Source organism: Anser anser (genome assembly GCF_964211835.1).
Source record: "Anser anser genome assembly, chromosome: 5".
In the NCBI taxonomy this organism is placed as follows: domain Eukaryota; kingdom Metazoa; phylum Chordata; class Aves; order Anseriformes; family Anatidae; genus Anser; species Anser anser.
Genome location: NC_139725.1, coordinates 9,354,093 through 9,366,886, shown reverse-complemented (window position 1 = coordinate 9,366,886; position 12,794 = coordinate 9,354,093). Strand labels below are relative to the sequence as shown.

Genomic DNA, 12,794 nt, shown 5'->3' with positions numbered 1-12,794 from the left:
TTCATACCTGCAGGTACATATCACAGAACAGTTCTCTGGCCATATCATCAAGTTCAGGTTTTTCAGGAAATAAAGCAATACTGCCCCAATTCCTCATTTATAAAACATCAAGGAAAAGAAAGGAAAAAATCACATCTGTTAAGACTGAACAGCACTAAAAACAAGGGGGAAAAAAAGTACCGCCTGTGCTCACATGTTCTGTAACCCGATCCAGGAGGTAAATTGGTCACAGGTGATCTTATCTGAGGCCTTAATCAAAGGGACATGCTGAGCTTTACAGATGCCTCTTATTTTATGCTTTTAGGCTGATCTAAGTTTCTATTCCTCCTTTTCTATTTTTGTCATTGAAAATACCAAGTTTTGCTCTTTTTCTTATCTTGTTGTAAAAAATTCAAAATCTAAAATCAAGTTTAATACGTTTTTTAATTACAGTATGCTGAAATTTTAAAAAGCACTTGCTTACAGTTATGTCAAAGCTTAGAAAAACAAGTGTTGTTTTCGTGTTCTGCTCACCGCCCCCCCCCCCCCCCCCCCCACCTTCTTTTTAACATTATAACCTTTAACTGTGACTATTGGCAGTGTTCTCTTATTCCACACAGTAAACACACTCAGGCCCCACGCACATTCAAACTCCCTTGATTCAACTTACAAATACATGAAGAGCTTGACAGATTCAATAGATTTTGTTCCTGGTCATAATCCTTCTGAAGTAATGCCTAAACTTTTTTGCAGCTACTATCTCAATAGCCTGTCTGTTTAGACTTTCCGTACTCTTACCACAGATTAAACAATCAGTATCTAGGAGCTCAAAACTCCAGCTCTGCACTTGCAAAACTGATGCCAGGGAGCGGTAATTATACTTCAATGACTTTATTGACTCCAAATGATTAATCCGAGTATGACTGACAAAGCTTTACTGACCATTTCTATTTATAACACAGCACCATTCCATACACATTCAGAGTTAGTTACATGTGGTTCTTGCATGAAGACTCACTGCCTCTTAAGACTTGGGGGCTTTTACAATAAAGGGGAGTTATCCTTTCATAAGTGTTCATAAAGCCTTTTAGAAATTTTTCATAGCTTCTTGGATTTTATTTTTTTTTCCCCTCTGGGGGGTGGGAGGAAGCAGGGGAGAGAACTTTGTTGTTGAAAAGCTGCAATTTGTTTTCAATTTTCTTGTTTTGGATTAACATATACTGCCATCATGTGGGCAGAAATAATATGAAATTATTCAGTGAAAGCCTCACCTTTATTTTAAAGCATTCTTATTGCTGCCTATACCAGCACTAGCTCATGATCACTGAAACAGGAGGAAGAACAGAAATCTGATTTTTTTTGTTTGTTTATATTTCTGATGCCACTTGAAGGAAGAGGTGCCAGTACTTGAGTACTCAGGGGAGGTACCATAAAGCTATGCTGCAGCTGGGCAGTATATTGACTAGTACAAGTGGCAAATACCCCAGCTTCAGTACATGGCTTTTCCTACTCTCTCTCAACTGCATGTCTAGATACAAGTCACACTGAACAGATCAGAGCAACTAGGGAAAAAAAAAAAAACACACACACACACAAAACAGAACAAGCAAAGGATAGGCCAAGATGTAGCAGTGTAAATGCATAGTTTGTATGCAAGGGCCAATATTGCCAGCTTTTCAACTCACGCACAAGACACAAGAAGTCTGTCAGCCAACTGACCAGTTACTTTCTACTTGTCACACTCACTACCTGTAGATTAACCCTCTTCCCTGGGCATTGCAAGAATCTATTTACCTCTTCTAGATTAGAACTTCACCTTCAGTGCTGCTTCAAGATATCCAGAGAATAAAGGATGAAAAGAAAAAGAATAACCACCCACAAGCACAAATATTCTGATTTCTACAAATGTCTTGAAAGCAAATCACTACAGAGTTTAAATACATCATAAATTTATAATTATTTTAAAGAGACTTATTATTGGAAAATAGTTAAATTTCAAATTTTGTGTATTTAATGGACTAATGCTATTTAAAATGTATTTTAAAACCTGTGTAATTTTTAAAAATAATATAAGCATAAGTATTGCCAAATACCCCCACACTAAACTAAGAATATTCTTAAATTCAAGGAATTATTCTTGACATATTAACAGGTTTCAAGTTTAAACACAGTACAAAAATTGGGGGGGGGGGAGGAGGTTTAAAATCTATATATTAAATATAGCTCATCAAAAATAGAATCTTCACTGAAACACTAAAATGTCAAAGTTAAGGCTGATTTTGCTAGCTTCATGGCATAGCCATTATAAGCTGCTTTTCAAGCTCCATCACATGGAACCAATTAGTGGCATCTGCCTTCACAATGAGTAGCACTGTATTCCAGAAGGGTCTTACTGAGTAACTTGCTACTCACACTAAGCTGAGTACATCAGGATCTAACAATTAGATAGTAAAATATAAATAATACATTGATTCCCCCATTTTAGCAGCTTATCAAGAAAAATGTCTCAATATCCATGAAATATGATTGCTACGCAAGAATCTTACCTATTGCAGAAAACAACTTTTAACTCAAGAAAACTTCATCCAAACTGCATGAGGTCTGAGCCTATATGATACGATCACTGTATAAACAAACTTACATTGTCTAACATAATGATTTACACAAAAATGTGTATGTACTGCCAATAACATGAGCCACATGGGTGTTATTTGAGAAATCAGCTGTCATGAGCATGACTGAAAGAATATTTCCACCCACATTTAGGTGCAATGGTTACTATAGTCTGTTTTTTATTGTTGTTGTTGCTGTTGTTGTTTTAAGTTATTAAAAGCTATTTTAAAACATTTTGTTAGCAAATACGGATTCTAGAATCTTGAACAGTATAGCAGTTTCAGTATTAGAGTTTCTGATTATTTTGTATATGGAACAAATTTTTCATTCATTGTGTGTGCCATTTCCCTCTTGTATTAAAATCTGATCTGTTCCTACAGCAACTTTTTAATACAGTTTAGGTACTTCCAATCTTGTCATGTCAGAGCTTGATATTTTATGAGTTACAGCAAGAGGTCACAGAGAACTGAATTTATTGTTACATTAACAATTAGACCTGAAATAATTATTTCCATTTAATAGCATTTATTTAGATTAAGATCAGGTTACTTTTCCTTTTCATTAAAAGTAAGAGCATTGTTCTCTCATTTGCATTTAGACAAAAGCTTGACAAACTAGACTAACGAAAAAGCAATTTTAAATAGATTAAAACAGAAGGACAGGATTGTTGCAAAAGCATAACAGAATAGAGGAAAAAAGGGAGAGGTGCAAGCAGCATGAGGAGGTGGATGATTTATCAGTTTATTTGATGGAACTTTGCTTTAAAGTCCATCTCCAATACATAACATTGTTTCATAACATTTCCCTCACTGAGACCAACGCTCGAGCTTGACAGAAAATTCAGAACTCTTCCCAACTCATGGATCAAGCCTATGTATAATACAATAAAAAGAAACGGAAATAAAGAGAACAGCATTTATTTCAGCTGTTTACTTCATGGTCATTCAGTCTCAATACATTTTATCAGCCCCCTCATATTCTTCAACAGAAAATATCTTGATAAACAGCAGTTTGAACATTGGTGTTGGAGGGAGTCTGAGACAAGTTGGTAGTTTACCACTAAGTCCACCAGCTTCAGTTGTAGCTCATCACCTTTCTCACCATTTCTACTGCAAGCAGAAGTAATTCTTAAGAAAGTGTATGTAGTTCAAGGAAAAGATACTAAACCAAATGTATCACATCCCTCTCCTCGTGTAATTTCTCTACAGAAATTCAAATACAGAAACTACAAAAATTTAAGATAAACACATACTGCATTATCAGACCAACAGACTTTTACCAGTTTAAGGAGGATTTACATAATGATAGGACAGAGAGGGTGTTTCTAAAATACTTAAAATTCTTAACTGCCATTCTGCATTTACAGTTGAAAGACTACAGAAATTATTTTGTACTTTCAGCAAGATTCATTCTTTTCAGTTACTTGCAAGAAAAACATACAACAGGATAGCTTTTTACTTATGTAGCAGTTCCATCACAAAAGCTGCTATAATATCTGATCTCTGCTACACAATTTCATAACATTTATGTCACTAAGACCTGGACAAAAGTTGCAGTGAATTACAAGCTCTCCAGTGAGCTATGGACCAGAACAAAAAGCAACCTCAAAACAAAATAGCTATACCAGCATGCAGAGAAGCATCAAGCGTTCAGTATTACTGAGAAGATTGCTAACCAGATCAAACAAGTAACAAAGAAAACATAACTCCACAAACCTTTTTTCTACATGTCATTAATAACTTTACATGAAATAGCAAACAGTCTGCAAGACACCAAAGAGATTTGGCTTCAGTGTCTTCTTATCTTGCCTAGTACTCAGAAATTAATCCTAACTTGTAATAGTACTTTTAAGAGTCATTAAAAAAGCATTCATTTCCTTTGAAATCAGACCACAACATGCAACAATGGCAGAATAAAATTATGATGTTAGCTACTCAAAATCTAATATAATATTTTTCCTTCTTCCCATAAATAAATTAATAACGTTCTGTTTCTGTCCCTTGACCCTCCTAGATCTAGGCCTATATTTCACATAGTGTTGCTCAGGGCTGTCTGGCCAGTTCCAGTTAACCAACAGACCTGGCTGAAAAACAGACAAAAGCTCAGCAAATGCAAGAGGATTCATTACAGTCCTGGGAACAACAAAAGCATTTCAGCTGAAGCACCAGCCGCAGTGGCTGTTCAAATTGGGCTGAGGCTGCACCTGTTCTATAGCCCACAGCTGAATCACTCAGCACAAAAATTTTCCACACTTACTGGAAAGCTGGGAGTTAAGGTTTTATAATCTTTACATACCTTAACTCTGACCCACAGAGTCTGGAAGCTTGCCAAGTGACTTACTCAAGACTAAGAAAGCTCCAGCCTGTCTATAGGGTATTCTGTGGGGCAGAATTTAGAACGAAAGCTCAGACAAACAATGTTTGCCAGTCTCAGAGAGGGACAAGCCTTATGTTAAAGGCAGGTAGATTTGACAGCTTAAATGTTCAAAAAGCATAAGATTAGACATTGATGTTCTTACCATACATTCAGGGATGTTTAAAGGATTAGCAGGTGTACCCATGTCTGAAACTTTCTGCAGTAAAATTAATCCTCTGAAACCTTAGACAGTCCCATCCTGGAGCAGTGGTACACTCTTGCAGATACACAAAGCGTTGCAAAGATACAAAACTATGGCTGTTAATAAAAATGCAAGTTCACTCTCTACTCTCAGTTTCTCCAGAACCTTGTACTTAACACCCTGTTACTCCCAACCAACTTGAGTCTAATTGATTAATCTGTTTCCTAGGGTGATGGACAAGAATCACTGGTGCTTATACTACAAACAATTAAGAACCATTAAGAAATATGCTGAGTTATACACACGTGAGGGTAAAACTAAGAAGACTGATGAAGACGCCATTTTTCACAAGGTGTCTGAAAAAAAAAAAAATTTGAAAAATTCTGAAAGCTTAATTCTAAGAGGACATGCCATAACAGGTCTTCTTCATTTAAATCAGATTTACCCAATTGTAGCCAACAATCAACTTTTGAAAATCTGTCATTTGTTATTGTTGCTCTTGTTATTAATCTCCTAGAATTCAAGATATAAGGATGATTAACAAAACATGAGCCAAAATCCATTGTGTGCATTTGAACATATGCAATTAACACACTGATACATAGGCTATTTAAAAAACAGATTTGAACAAAACCTTGAAATCTGTAGTATACCACTAGAGGGTGCGCAAGGCTACTACATTATATCTGCTCTCTCAATATATATTTATTCTCACATGGCTCCAAGTACACTTGTAAGCACAGTTAACGAAATCTTAAAACCTGCACTCCAGAAGAATCAGATTGCTCACATTTGTATTGACAGCGCTAATTCAGAATCAGACATAAAGTGAGATTTGGCTTTCTGATCAGAATATCCAATATGCTATGAGTTAAGTTTTGCCTGTGGCCGCTGTTTTGTGAAAGTTTTGGCTCTTATGCTGTTTCTCTGAATCCAGTGAAGAAGCCATCCAAGGTATAGCTTTTTAGCAAACACAATCCTTAGCAAAAAAAAAATAAATAAAAAAAAATTGATGTAAAGTAAAAACTCTAAGCTCTGCCCTCTTACTGCTGAGGATTTAGACCCTTTTAGAGGAAACAACACAGTCATGAGGAAATTACTTCAAGATAGCCTGTCTTTTGAAAGCAAGTCAGGATTCATATGCTCATTCCCTTGATGCCTACAGGATAAAATTTAAGTTGAATTGGTCTGCAAGCTTCTTCCTGTGGTCCATGCTTTCTTCTAGGTTCTACAGACTGCAGCCCAATGGAAGGCTTTACAAATGATGGCTATGGAAGGGGTTTCAAAAGTATTTTTAGTGAGTCTGCAATAGAGTACATAAGTCATAGGAGGGTGTGAAGAAATTCTCTTTGCATGAAAACATGGGACTTTCCTTTTTGTCCTTTCCCTGCTTTGACTTGCATTGCATAATGCTGGGGTCATCCTGCTTTCCTACACAGGTTATGAAAAACCAAGACTCTATGCCAGTGAAAGTACAGTGGCTCTAAGATTATTTTTCAGGACTCTGGAAAAGTCCTTTCGTCTGCTTCTGCATAGCCAAATTATTCAGACTCCCTACTAGACAGGGAGTGCCAGGAAACAACTTAATACTGAAAAAGCATCAGAACTTGTAAGGGTGGCTAGGCCATGGGTAGGGCTGAGAAACTTATGTTGCTGGCTTGGGATCAGACCTAAGGATAGACAAGGTTAGGGGCACCCAGCTACCATAGATAGTATGGAAGATCTCTTTTCTTTGGTGAGGAACTGTATCAAGCTTCCACAAGGTATCTGAGGTCACTGCTAACTATTTATCCATATTCACATGCTCCCTGATTGCTTCAAAAAAATTCTAACAGATTTTGAAAGTAACATTTCTCTCTACAGAAGTTGTTTTGTTTTTCCCTACTAAGACACTGTTATTTAAGTATCTACTAGTTAATTCCATTTTTATCATAGTTTCCTTTTTACACTGTATAGATCTGCTTTTTCTTAAACCAGCCGTCTTCCTCTTGTTCTTCAAATCCTTGTTAAAAGTTAGCATAATCATTTTACTAATACGCTAATACCTAATCCTTTAAGCAACCTTGAAGAAAAACAACCACATAAATGTAAGAAGTAATTTTATATTTGATTACCTTGGCAGTCTAGTGTATAAATCATTAGTCCTGCCAATTTGTTAGCAGTCATTTTATAAATTTGTCCTAGGACATCTCCAACTGATCCTTCAAGTGATAACTGTTCCTGAGACTCATGTCTGTAAATTATGGTTCTAATGAGGAGAATATCCTTATACATTTCACTGCTTACATCTGCAAGGCTATGCAGATAAGCTATATTAATTTTTGCAAGACTTCCTTGAGACCTCTCTTTGCAATTCCTTCACAATAAAGCAACTCTTCCTCACTAAACGTAACTGATCTGTGCCCCCAGTTTGACAAACGCAGATTTAAGACTATGTTCAATGACCTTCTGCAATCAAACTAACAATTTGAAGTTTTTCATGGGGTTAAGGTTCACAACCATCCAAAACATCCTGTTTTCTTTTTTCATGGCTGACTTCTTTCAAAGCCCTGACTTCTTTCAAAGCCCAAACCACCCCGTTTGTTATTCCTGGGAGTGACAACAGCTTACTTTAAGATCAAATATACTAATCTTTTCTTTTGCAGCTTATAACATATACTTTTAAGTCAACTTGCAGGTATTTTAGCTTTCTTTCTTGCTCCTTTTTTTAACAGGTGCATTGGTTCATCTCCTGGGCAATTAATTTCTGTAATCACCCTCACCCTTTGATCCAGCTGTTCACAGAAGTCTGCTCAGTTATAGTACTTATTTAGTGTTTGTACAATAAAGCATCACTCTAACTATAACTTTCACTCCTTTGTTTTTCTGGACACTATTACAAGACATAAACCCTAAAAAGAAGGAGAGAGGTCTTTAAGTACCTTAAGCCTCCAGCTATTGTGAGTTGCTGTTTAAATCCCTTACAGCTCGGCACTACAGTGGTTAGGTATATCTCCTAGCTGTTTTCCAGTCAGTCTACTCCACCTTCTCCTCAAATCTTATAGGTTTGAACAGGCACATGGTCTCACCTCACACAGCCCAACCACTGCCTTGATCCTGTTGTTAGTACTCTGTTTCTTAGGCACAGTCTGTTAGCTAACTTCTTTGCAGTTATTATTGCATAGGATTTGTATCCTTCATCACAACATGCCTTTACTACACTTTTAGACAATGTAATTCTATAGCTACTGTGCTGCAAGAGAAGCAGCACTCCCTCTTGCACAAAACCCTTTAGGATCATATGAAGAATTGCCCCACAGGCAGTCATGAGTTCTGCTAAGATCCTCAGCTGATATCCATTCCCTCTGCAGTAGCACCAGAAACACTGAGCAAAAATCTTTGCCTACAGATATAGAAGAGCCCAAGTTCAATTGGTACTGGATTTCTTCTGATATTTTCCTGTGAAAAGTCATGTCTTAGTTCTCAGAATACAAATCTGTTATCCATCTCAGCTTTTTCTTTTCTTTCCATGGACCAGTGATCACTTGAACCATCTACCAAACCAAACTCTACCAAACTCTACTTAAACCAGTATCTTTTGTTATCGCTAGAAACACACTAATTTTTGCATTAATTATGATCACATAACAAAATAACTACTGATGGCAGCCTAGACCCTTAGGGGACTTCCACTTGGGCACTTCTGTCTCAAGTGACCTTTTTCTTCCATACTCCTCACAAATTTGTTTATCCTGGGAATAACTCTGGAAATAGCATCTCCATATACTGACAATAATTCTTTATTAGTGTACATTTTTTGCAGTCATTTATGGAGATAGTGTACCTGATGTAAAGGAAGTGTCTTCATCAACCTGCCTTTAGGTATTCCTCTTGTAAAAATTATGAGGAGAAGTGCACCCATTCTTTTAAGTGATTGAGATGCAATTTGTTTTATAATTTTCAGTTTTACGTTGCAGTCTGAGAAGGATAATTATATATCAACTGGTGAAACATGAGATTCTCAAAATAAAACATACTATATTTTCAGGTTTTAAAAACAACTATTTTCTATATTAATTCCTGTCCTTAATATTGGATAGTTATCCCTTAGGCAAAGAGCAAGAGATGAGTACTCAACGAGACAGAATGGCACAATGAGGAATACAACATTTTATGCATGATGAAGGATATTATCTAATACGTTGAAAAAAAAAAAGTTGTCATTAAGTATATTTACATCCTACTAGGACTACTTAGAGTAAAGGAAGAGTATTTTCTTGACAATATATGTCTGTAGTAACTTTGCTGAAGGCTGTAAGCCTATGCCCAAGTGAAGTCTTCACAAAATATGAGTCATTTATGCCTACCTGTAGGAGAAGTTTAATCCTTCGTGTCTGTATTTAGAAGGGAAAAAAAAAGTGTAAAATATGAACTTTTGAAAATACACTGAACAAATGATTGATGTTGAACTAATTCAAATATTTAAAATACTGTAATGAATTGCGATCTCAAAAGAATTGTCAGGTAAATCAAGGCAACTTATTCAGTATGGGTGAGAATGCAGACTAGATAGTGACAGGTCAACATGAAAATGATGTAAAAGAGCTTGTGACAAATTCTTAGGGAAACAGAAACAGTAAATTTAGATGGTGGACAAAAGAATTATTACATGACAGCAACTGAGTTCAAATGGAACACCATGTCCTTGCTTGAGTCATGGTTTCCTTTGTAGTCTCTCAGAACAATTACTGTTTTATCACCACAGGGATTAAGATAAGAGCTTCAGAGTTGTACGTGCTTAATTGAGCTGATATACAGCTTGTACCATAATGTTTCTTCATGGAAAAAAACTCAGTTTTCTGATGCATCTCTTTAATTGGTCATGAAATAAAATACTTATTTAAAAATTAAGTATTTATTAAAGTCATAAAAAATAACAGCAGGCAGGCTAAAGTTTAATTAAGAATGGAAATACTTCAAAATTTGTTTTTACATCATGATGCCTTCCCCTCACGTTATATCAATACATATATTGCTGCTTCTCTATTATGAATGAAACGCATAATTTCACACTCAACACTCACAATCCCAACAAAATACTTGCAGATTTACTTCACAGTATTTTTCGTATCTGTGACCTTGCCCATGGAGCTGGCCAGAGAGTAAATTCATGAAAATCATTTTTCAGGGGAAATTAAAGAATTTAAGAATTAAGGGTTAAATTGTTGAACAGCTTTGACCAAAATAAGTAGAAAGAAGTTTTGAAAGTATTGAGCAAATTCAACTTGTTGAGTAGTATGAAGTTTTGTACCCCCTAGATACAATGCTTCATGTTGGCAGTAACACAACATTTTTTATATATATAAAGCTATGTTTTTGTTTGATCTAAAACACTAAATTTTATGTTTTGTTTTTGTTATTGTTTTTATTTACAGGGAAAGAGCTGTCCTTAAATGAGAAAATAAATTTAAAAAGTTTTCTTTCCTTTGTTTCTCTTCACTTGTATTTGTCTGTTGGAAGCACAAAAAAGTCTGACACATAGCTAAGGTTGCTAAACTTCCTATTATAGGAACTTATTGTTAATGACTTATACTTCGATATTGTCTGAACCATGACTGTAGCCCCCAGAATGCTGGAGACTTGTTTGCATCTTACACTGCTTTGTGGGCACTGGCAATGAGAAAGAAGCATCAGCAGAAGAGAAGCTGACATACAAGAAGAAACAATTTCAGCAGATACAATTTGGGATGCGTTGAAACAAAGCTGACAGAGAGAAGTGAAAAGGAGTAGTAGAGTGGCCAAAGGGAGAGAACAACTCCTAGAGAGCTAGGAACAAGAGAAAAACATCTGAAAAGCACAAGACATGCACAGACCTGGAGAATGAACTTGGCAGAAACAAAGAAGCCGTAAAACAGAGTTAAAAAAATAAGATGGAGGTGGAGAGAAAGGAAGGGAAAAGGTTATACACCCTTTCTTCCCTGCCTTTTCCCTACTTCTGCATGCTGTTAATTCACTGTAAAAGGTGAAATATGGACTACAGGAGACCCAGACTCAGGATGACAAGAGGCTTTCTTCCTTCCTGTTTCAGTTGTATGACCTGCTGTACAAGTAATCGCAACCATCAGAAACGTGATGCTGCTTTGATAAGAGACAACAACAACAAAAAAAGTCCAAGAAGTAAGGTCAGTCCAAAGAAGAAAAAGCATTTCTCTGTTTTTCCCTGTCACTCCTCATTCAGTGAAATACTTCATCCAGGAAAAGGAAGAATATGGCAGCATCTCTGCCTTGATTGAAAGAGACAGATCGACTCTCTAGAAAAGGAGAAATTGGTGGAGACAGGGTAAGTATAGTTCACCTCGAGCAGAAAAGATGTGAAAACTGAAGAAAAAAGAAAAAAACCTAGTTCAAAAGAACACACACATTACAAAATCAGCTAAAGGAAATATCAGGTGCAAAGTTTCTAATGTGTTCTTAGTTTGACTTGCCCCATACAGGCCAAAACTGCTCTTAAGCTTACTTTATTTTTCAATTGGACTTCATGCGTTAAATTAGAGTTCAAGCCCTTCTTTGCTATCTTGTCTATAATTAAACCAAAATTGACAACCCAACAGTGAACTGTATTTCAGGATTTGCTTTTGTGGGGTAACAGAAGCATGAAAATGATTTTGTTGCCTCTCGACTACTAAGTGGTAAATGGTTGCTCCCAATCAATGAGACTCATTCAAATGTGGAGTAAATATTTATATCTGAATGATGAATCTCTGAAAAACAGATCTATTATGGAAAGCATTATAGACTGCTAATTGTAGCACTGTTGAAGTTGCCATAGAAGTAACATAAATTACACAAATGTAAATTACTACTTTCAAAGTGAAAGGACAGACATTTTTGGATGCTTCTTTCAGATTAGTTTACAATTAACGTCAAAGTTTTCTGACAGTTAAGTCGCACAGACTGGGATGAACTGTGATGGACATGATCAAAGTCGTGTTCCTTGCTAATGAAATGAACGGTTAGCATTTATAAACAAGCCTTTTTGCTTTCCTCCTAAAATGGAGAAAGATGGGCCTAAAAATGATCTCAGCTGATCAAGTGTCCTATTAACTGTTCATATTCTTACTTCACATTTTTTCTTCCACCTGGTAGAATGGTTTAAACTTTACTTTCAACAGTCTTTATTCACTGAACTTCTTGTTTTATCTTGATCCCTACACTAACCACAAATAGTTAATGTACCTACCTATGAAATATAGATGGGGTTAATGCTTGCACCTGCTAGAGATCAGAGACACATTAATTATCCACTCTGAGGAGCATGGCATTGGGATGACTTTACCTATATCTGAAGGATGACATAACACAGATACTAAAAAATTTGGGAAAAACAGCCCAATGCTTTTCCTTTGTCCCGGAATTTGCAAATAATTCCGATTACTGATTGTATGTTTATCTTTTTTTTTTTCAGTTCAAATATGTTTAAATACAGCATATTACAATACTTAAGAAGTATTTTGAAAATTGAGACTCTGAGACCAGTGAAAACTTTGTCTTAAAACTACTTGATACCCCAGAGAATTCTGGCATTAATCCTTAGTCATTTTAACTTGCTCATCATAAACAAGATAGAACAATAACTTTTATTATCAGTTTTAATGAACTATACATT

The 12,794-nt window shown here is 35.9% G+C and overlaps 1 protein-coding gene across 21 annotated transcripts in view; it reads right to left on the bottom strand.

The window, feature by feature from the left end:
• The window catches only part of LOC310900658 (uncharacterized protein), a 255,378-nt gene that overhangs the window by 82,288 nt on the left and 160,296 nt on the right, over nucleotides 1–12,794 (bottom strand). For 2 of the 21 annotated variants that reach the window (XR_014585294.1, XR_014585295.1), the window contains 2 exons: nucleotides 9,496–9,522; nucleotides 5,455–5,505 (listed from right to left, as the gene is read on the bottom strand). The exons of 16 other annotated variants lie outside the window; for them this stretch is intronic. The gene's annotated coding sequence lies outside the window, so the exon portion shown is untranslated. Of the gene's footprint in view, nucleotides 1–7; nucleotides 517–5,454; nucleotides 5,506–9,495; nucleotides 9,523–12,794 lie in introns of those variants that run through there. 3 more of the 21 variants (XR_014585292.1, XR_014585293.1, XR_014585310.1) reach the window with 2 other exon arrangements.